The 8993-nt window shown below is 42.6% G+C and overlaps 1 long non-coding RNA gene across 1 annotated transcript in view; it reads left to right on the top strand.

Moving 5' to 3' along the window:
* Positions 1-58: 58 nt before the first annotated feature.
* The window catches only part of LOC129715511 (uncharacterized), a 40866-nt gene continuing 31931 nt past the window's right edge, over positions 59-8993 (top strand). The window contains exon 1 of the long non-coding RNA XR_008726510.1: positions 59-171. This is a non-coding gene — a long non-coding RNA (uncharacterized LOC129715511). The remainder of the gene's footprint in view (positions 172-8993) is intronic.

An 8993-nucleotide genomic window follows, 5' to 3' on the forward strand; every position in this document is an offset into this window, starting at 1 on the left:
GAGCCGAGTCCGTTGACGTTGACGTTCCCGCCCATTTTCTCCCTCCTCCTCCTCCTCCTCCGCCGCCATCTTCTCTCTCCTCCCCTCACGACGGCGACAACTCGACGCCCGGAGACTCCCGCCCCGGCAGCCAAGAGTTGAGAGATCAAACAAGTAGCATCATAGCGCTGAGTGAGTGATGCTCTTACCTTGAGCTTTTCAGCGTGTACTAGTCAAGTCTAGTGAGTTTATTGTCATGTGTCCCTGATATCTATCTATCTATCTCTGCAAACATCTATCAAAAATTTTGAGATTTAAAAAGAAAGTCTGCATTCGGCCCATCAGATAAAGCATAACAATAAGTTTAATTTGACACATAATTCACTTTCATATCTCAAGTAATAAAAAAGTTATGGCCATTTTCATACTCGGAAATTAGCATCTTGTTCCCTATTGATTTTCTATGGACATAACAAAAAAGCTGTGATCGTGGACAGTCAAAAACCCATAACCTTCTTAAAAATTAAGAGAACTGAATGAAATCAGTTATCATAGATTGAACCATTCTGAAACAAATATAAAATAATCTAACTTGGATGACCTGAAATTAAAGCATATAATTAGTTAGTTACCCAATTGTAGCTAATTTCAAACTTCAATTTACTAGATCTAAACATCTATCCATTTCTTAATAAATGATTAACATTTTTAAATAGCCCAAGTGTCCAAATAATATTCACAAATAATTCACAATAAAACATGATTTTTAAATCTCATTTACATCAATTTATAGGCCAAATGGAAGGAATTTAGTGTTCAATTGCTGTAAATTAAAGTCTATTTAAATCGGCTTTCTACTGGGTTCATGTGGAACGCGCTGGTTTAGAACGTTCACATTGCGCTAGATTTATGCCCTCAAATGCCCAGAAAAATACTGCGGGATATAAAGAGCCCAAAATGAACTACTCGCTATAGAAAACTTTAATTACAGGGTTATATACATGCCCCATTTAATGTAAAAATAAGGTACATACCTTTAATTGTTTGCTTTATAAAACCCTGGGGCTGCGAGAGGTTGCGGAGTGAGATGGTGGTTTTTAAATTACTCTACTATTTTACAAGGCCATAAAAACTAATAATACCTTTTGCGACGGGGTCTTTCAGCGATTTTCCGTTAATGATTTACTAGGCTGAACATTTTCGATTGCAACAGCCTAGTAAAAATCGCGTTTTAAACCCGCCCCCTCTAAACAGCGCCAAAATCACACACCAGGGGTGGGGCAGATGCTCAGCCACGATTCAGGTAGGTTTTGTAACATACCTACTAGTTATATATTAAAACTGTGTGGGTGCCGTCCGGCGTCCGGCTGCCTTTCTGCCTTTTGATTCGTTGACGGCTGCTCCTTCCTATCAGCTTCCAACACACTTCAAAACAAAGTTGCAAGACAGGAACACTCTGAACTTTTCACCTCAATGGGATATCACAGCAAGTGCTTCAACAGGAGGGGGAGGGCCAATTGGTATTGCAATTGGAACTGCTGCAGCAGGCAGGGGAGGTGCAATTGGAATTTTGGGCAGGGGAAGGTGCAATTGGAATTTTTTTTTTAATCCACTGCTGAGGGAGGTAGGGGAGTGCTGGAATCTTACATTTGGGAACGGCTTCAGTTCCGTCGGAGGAGACGGGTGCATGGTGGAATATTGGGTTGGGGGATCACACCATTGGGGGAGCAGACCCAACGGGTCTGCACTTGGTCTAGTAACCATATACAATACAATACAATACCCTTTATTGTCAGAAATTTTGTTTTCACAGCCATACAAACAAAGACAATTCCTAGACATACACGCAATTTAATTCACACAAACATCCTTCACACTGGACCCACTGTGATGGAAGGCAAAGTCTTTTCTCTCCCCTGTTCTCCATGTCTCTCCCGATGTCGAAGCCCCAGGCGGGCAATGATAAGTCCCACGGCCATTTTAGACAGCGCGGGGCGATTTACGGCCCTCCTCCCGGTCTAAAAGTCGAAGTTGGAGCCCCCGGCGGGCGCTGGAATGTCCCACGTCCATGAAGCCGCGCCGGGCGATGTACAACCCCGCTCCGGGTCATTCCAACCCCGCGACACGGGCTGGAGAAGTCGCGTTGCAAGTAACAAGTAGCCTTTATTGTTATTCAGACCTTGTGGTCTGAACGAAATTTAGTTGCCTTGCAGTCCTACATATAGTAAAAATGACAAAACACACAATAAACACAAATTAACATCCACCACAGTGACTTCACCAGGCACCTCCTCACTGGTGGAAGGCAAAAGTCTTAAGTCTTTATCTCATCCCTTCTTATTCTCCCTCATAGAAACATAGAAAATAGGGGCAGGAGTAGAGGCCATTCGGCCCTTCAAGCCTGCACCACCATTCAATATGATCATGGCTGATCATCCAAATCAGTATCCCATCCCTGCCTTCTCTCCATACCCCCCTGATCCCTTTAGCCACATCTAACTCTAGGGCATTTTATTACAGAACAAATGACAGATGATGAGGATATTTATAGGCAACGATGCATGCTGTATGTACAGGTGAATATTCTCTTGCGTAAATTTGGTGCGCGTGCAGATGTGGTGAAGATGTCGCTATTTAGAGCATACTGCACACCACTCTACACTGCGCACCTGTGGTCGAACTATGGAAAGACAAGTATGCAGAGACCAAAGGTGGCATATAACACTGCTAAGGCAACCTAGATGGCGTAGTGCCAGTAATATGTTTGTGGCTGCAGGAGTCAGTACTTTAGAAGCTATCCTAAGACACCACATGTATAAATTCATTTGCAGGATAAATGACTCTTAAAAATGTGCTTATTGTGGCCTTGTCAAACATAAGGGTCAGCACTACACACTACGAATCCCAGTTGTGGAGACACTGGTATCGTTGTCTCGTTGTAGGACATTGATCATCTTTTAATCTGGATTTTTAACTTATGTATTGTGGGGTTTTTTTTTGTTTTTAAAAATATATAAATTATGATGTTTTTATAAGTGATATACCAAGATTTTATATGTATTTATAATATTTGATATGCAATGCAATTTTAATGTAATGTTGCCCCTTGTCTGGACCTTGAGTCCGTAATAAAATTTATTATTATTATTGTCATGTGTCTCCTAATCTGAGGAAGGACATTCTTGCCATAGAGGGAGTACAGAGAAGGTTCACCAGACTGATTCCTGGGATGTCAGGACTTTCATATGAAGAAAGACTGGATGGACTCGGCTTGTACTCCGTAGATTTTAGAAGATTGAGGGGGGATCTTATAGAAACTTACAAAATTCATAAGGGGTTGGACAGGCTAGATGCAGGAAGATTGTTCCCGATGTTGGGGAAGTCCAGAACAAGGGGTCACACAGTTTAAGGATAAGGGGGAAATCTTTTAGGACCGAGATGAGGAAAACATTTTTCACAGAGAGAGAGAGTGGTGAATCTGTGGAATTCTCTGCCACAGAAGATAGTTGAGGCCAGTTCATTGGCTATATTTAAGAGGGGGTTAGATGTGGCTAAAGGGATCAGGGGGTATGGAGAGAAGGCAGGTACAGGATACTGAGTTGGATGATCAGCCATGATCATATTGAATGACGGTGCAGGCTCGAAGGGCTGAATGGCCTACTCCTGCACCTATTGTCTATGTTTCTATGTGTCCCTGATATAACCATATAACATATAACCATATAACAATTACAGCACGGAAACAGACCATCTCGGCCCTACAAGTCCGTGCCGGACACTTATTCTCCCCTAGTCCCATCTACCTGCACTCAGACCATAATCCTCCATTCCTTTCCCATCCATATACCTATCCAATTTATTTTAAAATGAAAAAATCAAACCTGCCTCCACCACTTCCACTGGAAGCTCATTCCACACAGCTACCACTCTCTGAGTAAAGAATGATAGGACAATGAAATTCTTGCTTTGCTTCAGCACAACAGAACATAGTAGGCATTGATTACAGAACAGATCAGTGTGTCCTTATACCATTATATAAATATATACATACATGAATAAATAAACTGATAAAGTGCAAATAACAGATAATGGGTTATTAATGTTCAGAGTTTTGTCCGAGCCAGGTTTAATAGCCTGATGGCTGTGGGGAAGTAGGTATTCCTGAACCTGGACGTTGCAGTCTCTGGCTCCTGTACCTTCTACCTGAAGTTAGCGGGGAGATGAGTGTGTGGCCAGGATGGTGTGGGTCCTTGATGATGCTGCCAGCCTTTTTGAGGCAGCGACTGCGATAAATCCCCTCGATGGAAGGGAGGTCAGAGCCGATGATGGACTGGGCAGTGTTTACTACTCTTTTGCAAAAGAGGTAGGTGAAAAAAAGTTTCTGCAGCAAGTAGGCATTGCTTAGTTTAAGAAGGAACTGCAGATGCTGGAAAATCGAAGGTAGACAAAAATGCTGGAGAAACTCAGCTGGTGAGGCAGCATCTATGGACCGAAGGAAATAGGCGACGTTTCGGGTTGAGACCCTTTTTCGGACTGAAGTGAGGGGTTGGGGGGGGCGGGGAGAGGAAAGGAAGAGGCGGAGATAGTGGACTGGGGAAAGCTGGGAAGGGGAGGAGAAAACAGGGACTACCTGAAATTGAAGAAGTCAATGTTCATACCACTGGTGTAAAATGCCCAAGTGAAATATGAGGTGCTGCTCCTCCAATTTACGGTGGCCCTCACTCAGGCCATGGCGGAGGCCCAGGACAGAAAGGTTGGATTCGGAATGATAGGGGGAGTTGAAGTGCTGAGCCACCCTTGGTTTCGGCCCGAAACGTTGCCTATTTCCTTCGCTCCATAGATGCTACTGCACCCGCTGAGTTTCTCCAGCTTTTTTGTGTATCATGATTCCTTGTGTTTATTGAGATACCAAACTCGCTTATTGGACTGACTCCATTGCTGTTGCCAGAAGCCAGGTTAGTTTGATTAGCAGAATGCTGTAACCCTTCTCTGATTCTTAGGAGAAGATGAAGGTCCAAGATCATGTGTTAGAACTGGGAACCAGAAAAATACAAGTTAGCTTACATTTATAAAAAAAATTGGGAAGAAATGGGTAAAACAAAGTAAATATCTGCTGGAGTAAGACTGAAAAAGATAATGTGGCATCCAGAAGTTGACAATGTTTCTTTGTTTATGTTATGTGTTGCTAATAGCAAGGCTCGGGGATAGTGCTGGAAAGGCCCCAGAAGGCAATGCTACATCAAAGGAAATTGAGTAACTGGGCCAAAAATGACAGATGTTGGCTGAATTGACCATTACTGATACAGACAGAAAGAAAGACCAAGATTGGAGAATTTGATATTGATACCAGAAAGATAAATTGTGCCCAGATGAAGATGAGGTGTTGTTCCTAAAGCTTGCTCTGGGCGTTGTAACAGTAGAGGCGATTGCAGACAGAGGTCAGAATTTTGTGGACGTTATCCAATTTCTCTGCAGATCTGCATTTAGTTTCTCATTTAGTGTGAATTCTGAGTAGAGCACATAAGATTGGAAGAAGTGCAAGCGAATCACTGGTTTGCCTGGAATAATTTGTTGGGTCTCTAGATAATGGGGAAGAAAGAGATGTTAACAATAGACAATAGGTGCAGGAGTAGGCCATTCGGCCCTTTGAGCCATTCAATGTGGTCATGGTTGATCATCCCCAATTAGCATCCCGTTCCTGCCTTCTCCCCATATCCCCCGACTCCGCTATCTTTAAGAGCCCTAATTGTGATGGCCAGTGCTGATCAATTCTTCGCTGTTGTGTGCTGGGGTAGCAAGGCGAAAGTCGCGGACATCAACAGAATTAACAAGCTCATCAGGAAGGCTGGCTCCGACCTGGGGGTGGAGTTAGATTCACGGGAGGTGGTCTTGGAGAGGAGGATGCTCCTCAAACTGCGGAGTGTCATGGACAATACAGCTCACCATGACATACTGGTCAACCTGATGAGCACCTTCAGCAACTGACTGGTTCAACCAAGACGCAGCACAGAACGCCACAGGAGATTCTTTTTCCCCTGTTAAAAAGAACCTTGCATTTGAAAACAACTTGTTGTTTCATGGAATGGCTGTTAGGTGGTTGGAACAAATCTCTTACTCGGTTGTAGTGGACCATTCCCCCCCACCCCTTATGGTCCGTTATAACCAGGGGTATTTGTACTTATTATGTTTAGTGTGTAATGCTGATTCTAAATCACGAATTATTAAAATAAAACCATACATTGGTACATCTTACTGGAATACGCAACCTTATAATAGGTAGTCCTCCTTGATTTCAAGCCATTTGGAACAACGTGACCCAGAACTTTTAAATGTTTATTGGAACTAAGTAACACTGCAGCTAATTTTAAATACTGTATGATCTAATAGCATTTTATAAGAAACAAAATAAGAACTGTATGACAGATGATTATATGTTTAAGAAATGCTACAAGCCATAATTAAGTACCATGCTTTGATCTTATACAGATTTTAACTCTTAACTGCTGGTGGTAATTACAAGTAAGTGCAATTATAACCAAAAAAATGATAACAGGTTACAAGTAAAGGTATCACATTAGTTAATCAATGGTTTGATCAAAGATGGATATTTTAAAAATCATAAAGTGATGAGATGAGCATCATCACAAAGAGGTAGAGATGAGCGAAGGTATTTCAGAATTTAGGTGAATTAGTCTGACGATAGGTCTCGACCCGAAATGTTACCCATTCCTTCTCTCTAGAGATGCTGCCCGTCCTGCTGAGTTCCTCCAGCATTTGTGTCTACCCTCAGAATTTAGGACCCAGATGAGTCCCGACCCAAAACGTCACCTATCCATTTTTTTCAAAGATCCCCCCCTCCCCCGTGGTCAGTTCTCCCCTTCATTCCTGATGGCTGCATTTTGGATTTGAAATCCAGAGAGTAGTCTGTATTGTGTTGGGTGACCTAATGTATCTTATGTATATGGATAGAATTAATATATTATGTGTAAATTCCAGTAATGATATAATGTGGATTATGACGAACAAATCATTCTGTGGGGTGGAATTGTAAAGTCTCATCTACACTGAAAATAAAACAAAATATTCAGTTTCACTTCAAATAAATGAAATTCTGTCAAATAATTATTCCTATTTCTTGTGATGTGTCAGAGATCTTTGCCAAGCCTATGGGTGGCAGGATCCCCTTGGAGAAACAAGGAACTGCTGATGCTGGTTTACAATAAACAGTGCTGTACTAACTCCGCGGATCAGGCAGCATCTCTGGGGAACATGGCTAGATGACTTTTCAGGTCGGAACCCTTCAGTTGTCTTTTGGATTCTAAAGAAGGGTCCCAACCTGAAATGTCACCTATCCATATTTTCTAGAGATGCCGCCTGACCTACCTAGTTACTCTAGCACTTTGTGTCATGTTTTGCTCGCAGTGGTGTCAACGTTAATTGTTAGCCCTTGGTTTTGGTTTCTCCTCCCTGGCTTAGCTGCTGTTACTCATCTGATTTCTGCATTCCTGTTTGAGAATGGGCTACTCCTATCTGAAGAAGGGTGCTGACCCAAAACATCACCTATCCATTTCCTCCGATGATGCTGTCTGACACGCTGAGTTCCTCTGGTCCTTTGCAACAGCACCTGCAGTTCCATATTATCTCATCATGAATCTGGCATTCTTCAGATATGAGTGGAATATTGAAATTGCCAGTGCAGAGTTGACCGAATACAGTATATCAAGGAGTATATGGGGGAGGGGTGTGGAAAGATTGATTTTCCAGGTCTTGTGATTATTGGGTAATTTAGTCTGGAATGTGTAGGTTTTTCTTGTACCCGCTTTGTGTTTGGAATGTAAGTAGTAGTGGTCATAATGGATAAGAGCAGAATTAGGTCATTCGGTCCTTTGCCTACTCCACCATTCAATCATGGCTGATCTATCTTTCCCTCTTAACCCCATTCTCGTGCCTTCTCGCCATTACCTGTACTAATCAAGAATATATCTATCTATGACGGTCTCCGTAACCTTCTGTGGCAAGGTGTTTTATTCCAAGCTTCCATAGTTCCAAGCAGCCACAGCACAGCGGTAGAGTTGCTGCCTCACAGCGCTTGCAGTGCCGGAGACCTGGTTTTGATTCCTGTCCGTACGGATGCTGCCTGTACGGAGTTTATATGTTCTCCTTGTGACTGCGTGGGTTTTCTCGAAGATCTTCGGTTTCCTCCCACTCCAAAGACGTACGGGTATGTAGGTTAATTGGCTTGGTGTATGTGTGTAAATTGTCCCTAGTGTGTGTAGGATAGTGTTAATGTGCGGGGATCGCTGGTTAGCGTGGACTCGGTGGTATGTGTAAGCTAAATAGGCTGTGGGCTGAGCATCAAAAAAGTGTCTAGAAATGGGATTTTGTGATTGGACTAAAAATTACCTGAAAATGTTCAGGTTTTTCTCTAATTTAATAAAAATGTGCATGTCTTCTTCATATCGAGTTTCAGGGGTGATTTATATTAAAAAATGTACACAATATGTGAAAATCTCATGTAGTTTGGTGACTTGGGTCACGAAACTGCAGAATAAAGCTCCCCGGCCCACAGCCTAAAACTAAAAAAAGGTTTACATTTACATTTGGGCCCATTTAATCCGAACACCCCTCACCTCCTCTACGTGCCATTGCTGCTGAGATTTTGAATAGGATTGACATAGGACCATTCAGAATCACAAAAGTGATGATTGCAGGAAGATTTCCAGTAATCTCAGGGCCCAAGACTTGGAAGGTTAGTTGGGCATGAAAATTCAGTTATACCAATGTTTTCCTCAACCAATATAAACATTTAACTTGTTCAACACACCTGGGGCATCACAGTGGCATAGTAGAGCTATTGCCTTACAGTGCCAGAGACCCGGCTTCGATCCTGATTATGGGTGCTGCCTGTACATAGTTTGTACGTTCTCCCCATGACCGCGTGGGTTTTCTCCGAGATCTTTGGTTTCTTCCCGCACTTCAAAGATGTACAGCTTTGTAGGTTAATTGGCTTGGCA

This window comes from Leucoraja erinacea, unplaced genomic scaffold (assembly GCF_028641065.1).
Source record: "Leucoraja erinacea ecotype New England unplaced genomic scaffold, Leri_hhj_1 Leri_120S, whole genome shotgun sequence".
NCBI lineage: Eukaryota > Metazoa > Chordata > Chondrichthyes > Rajiformes > Rajidae > Leucoraja > Leucoraja erinaceus.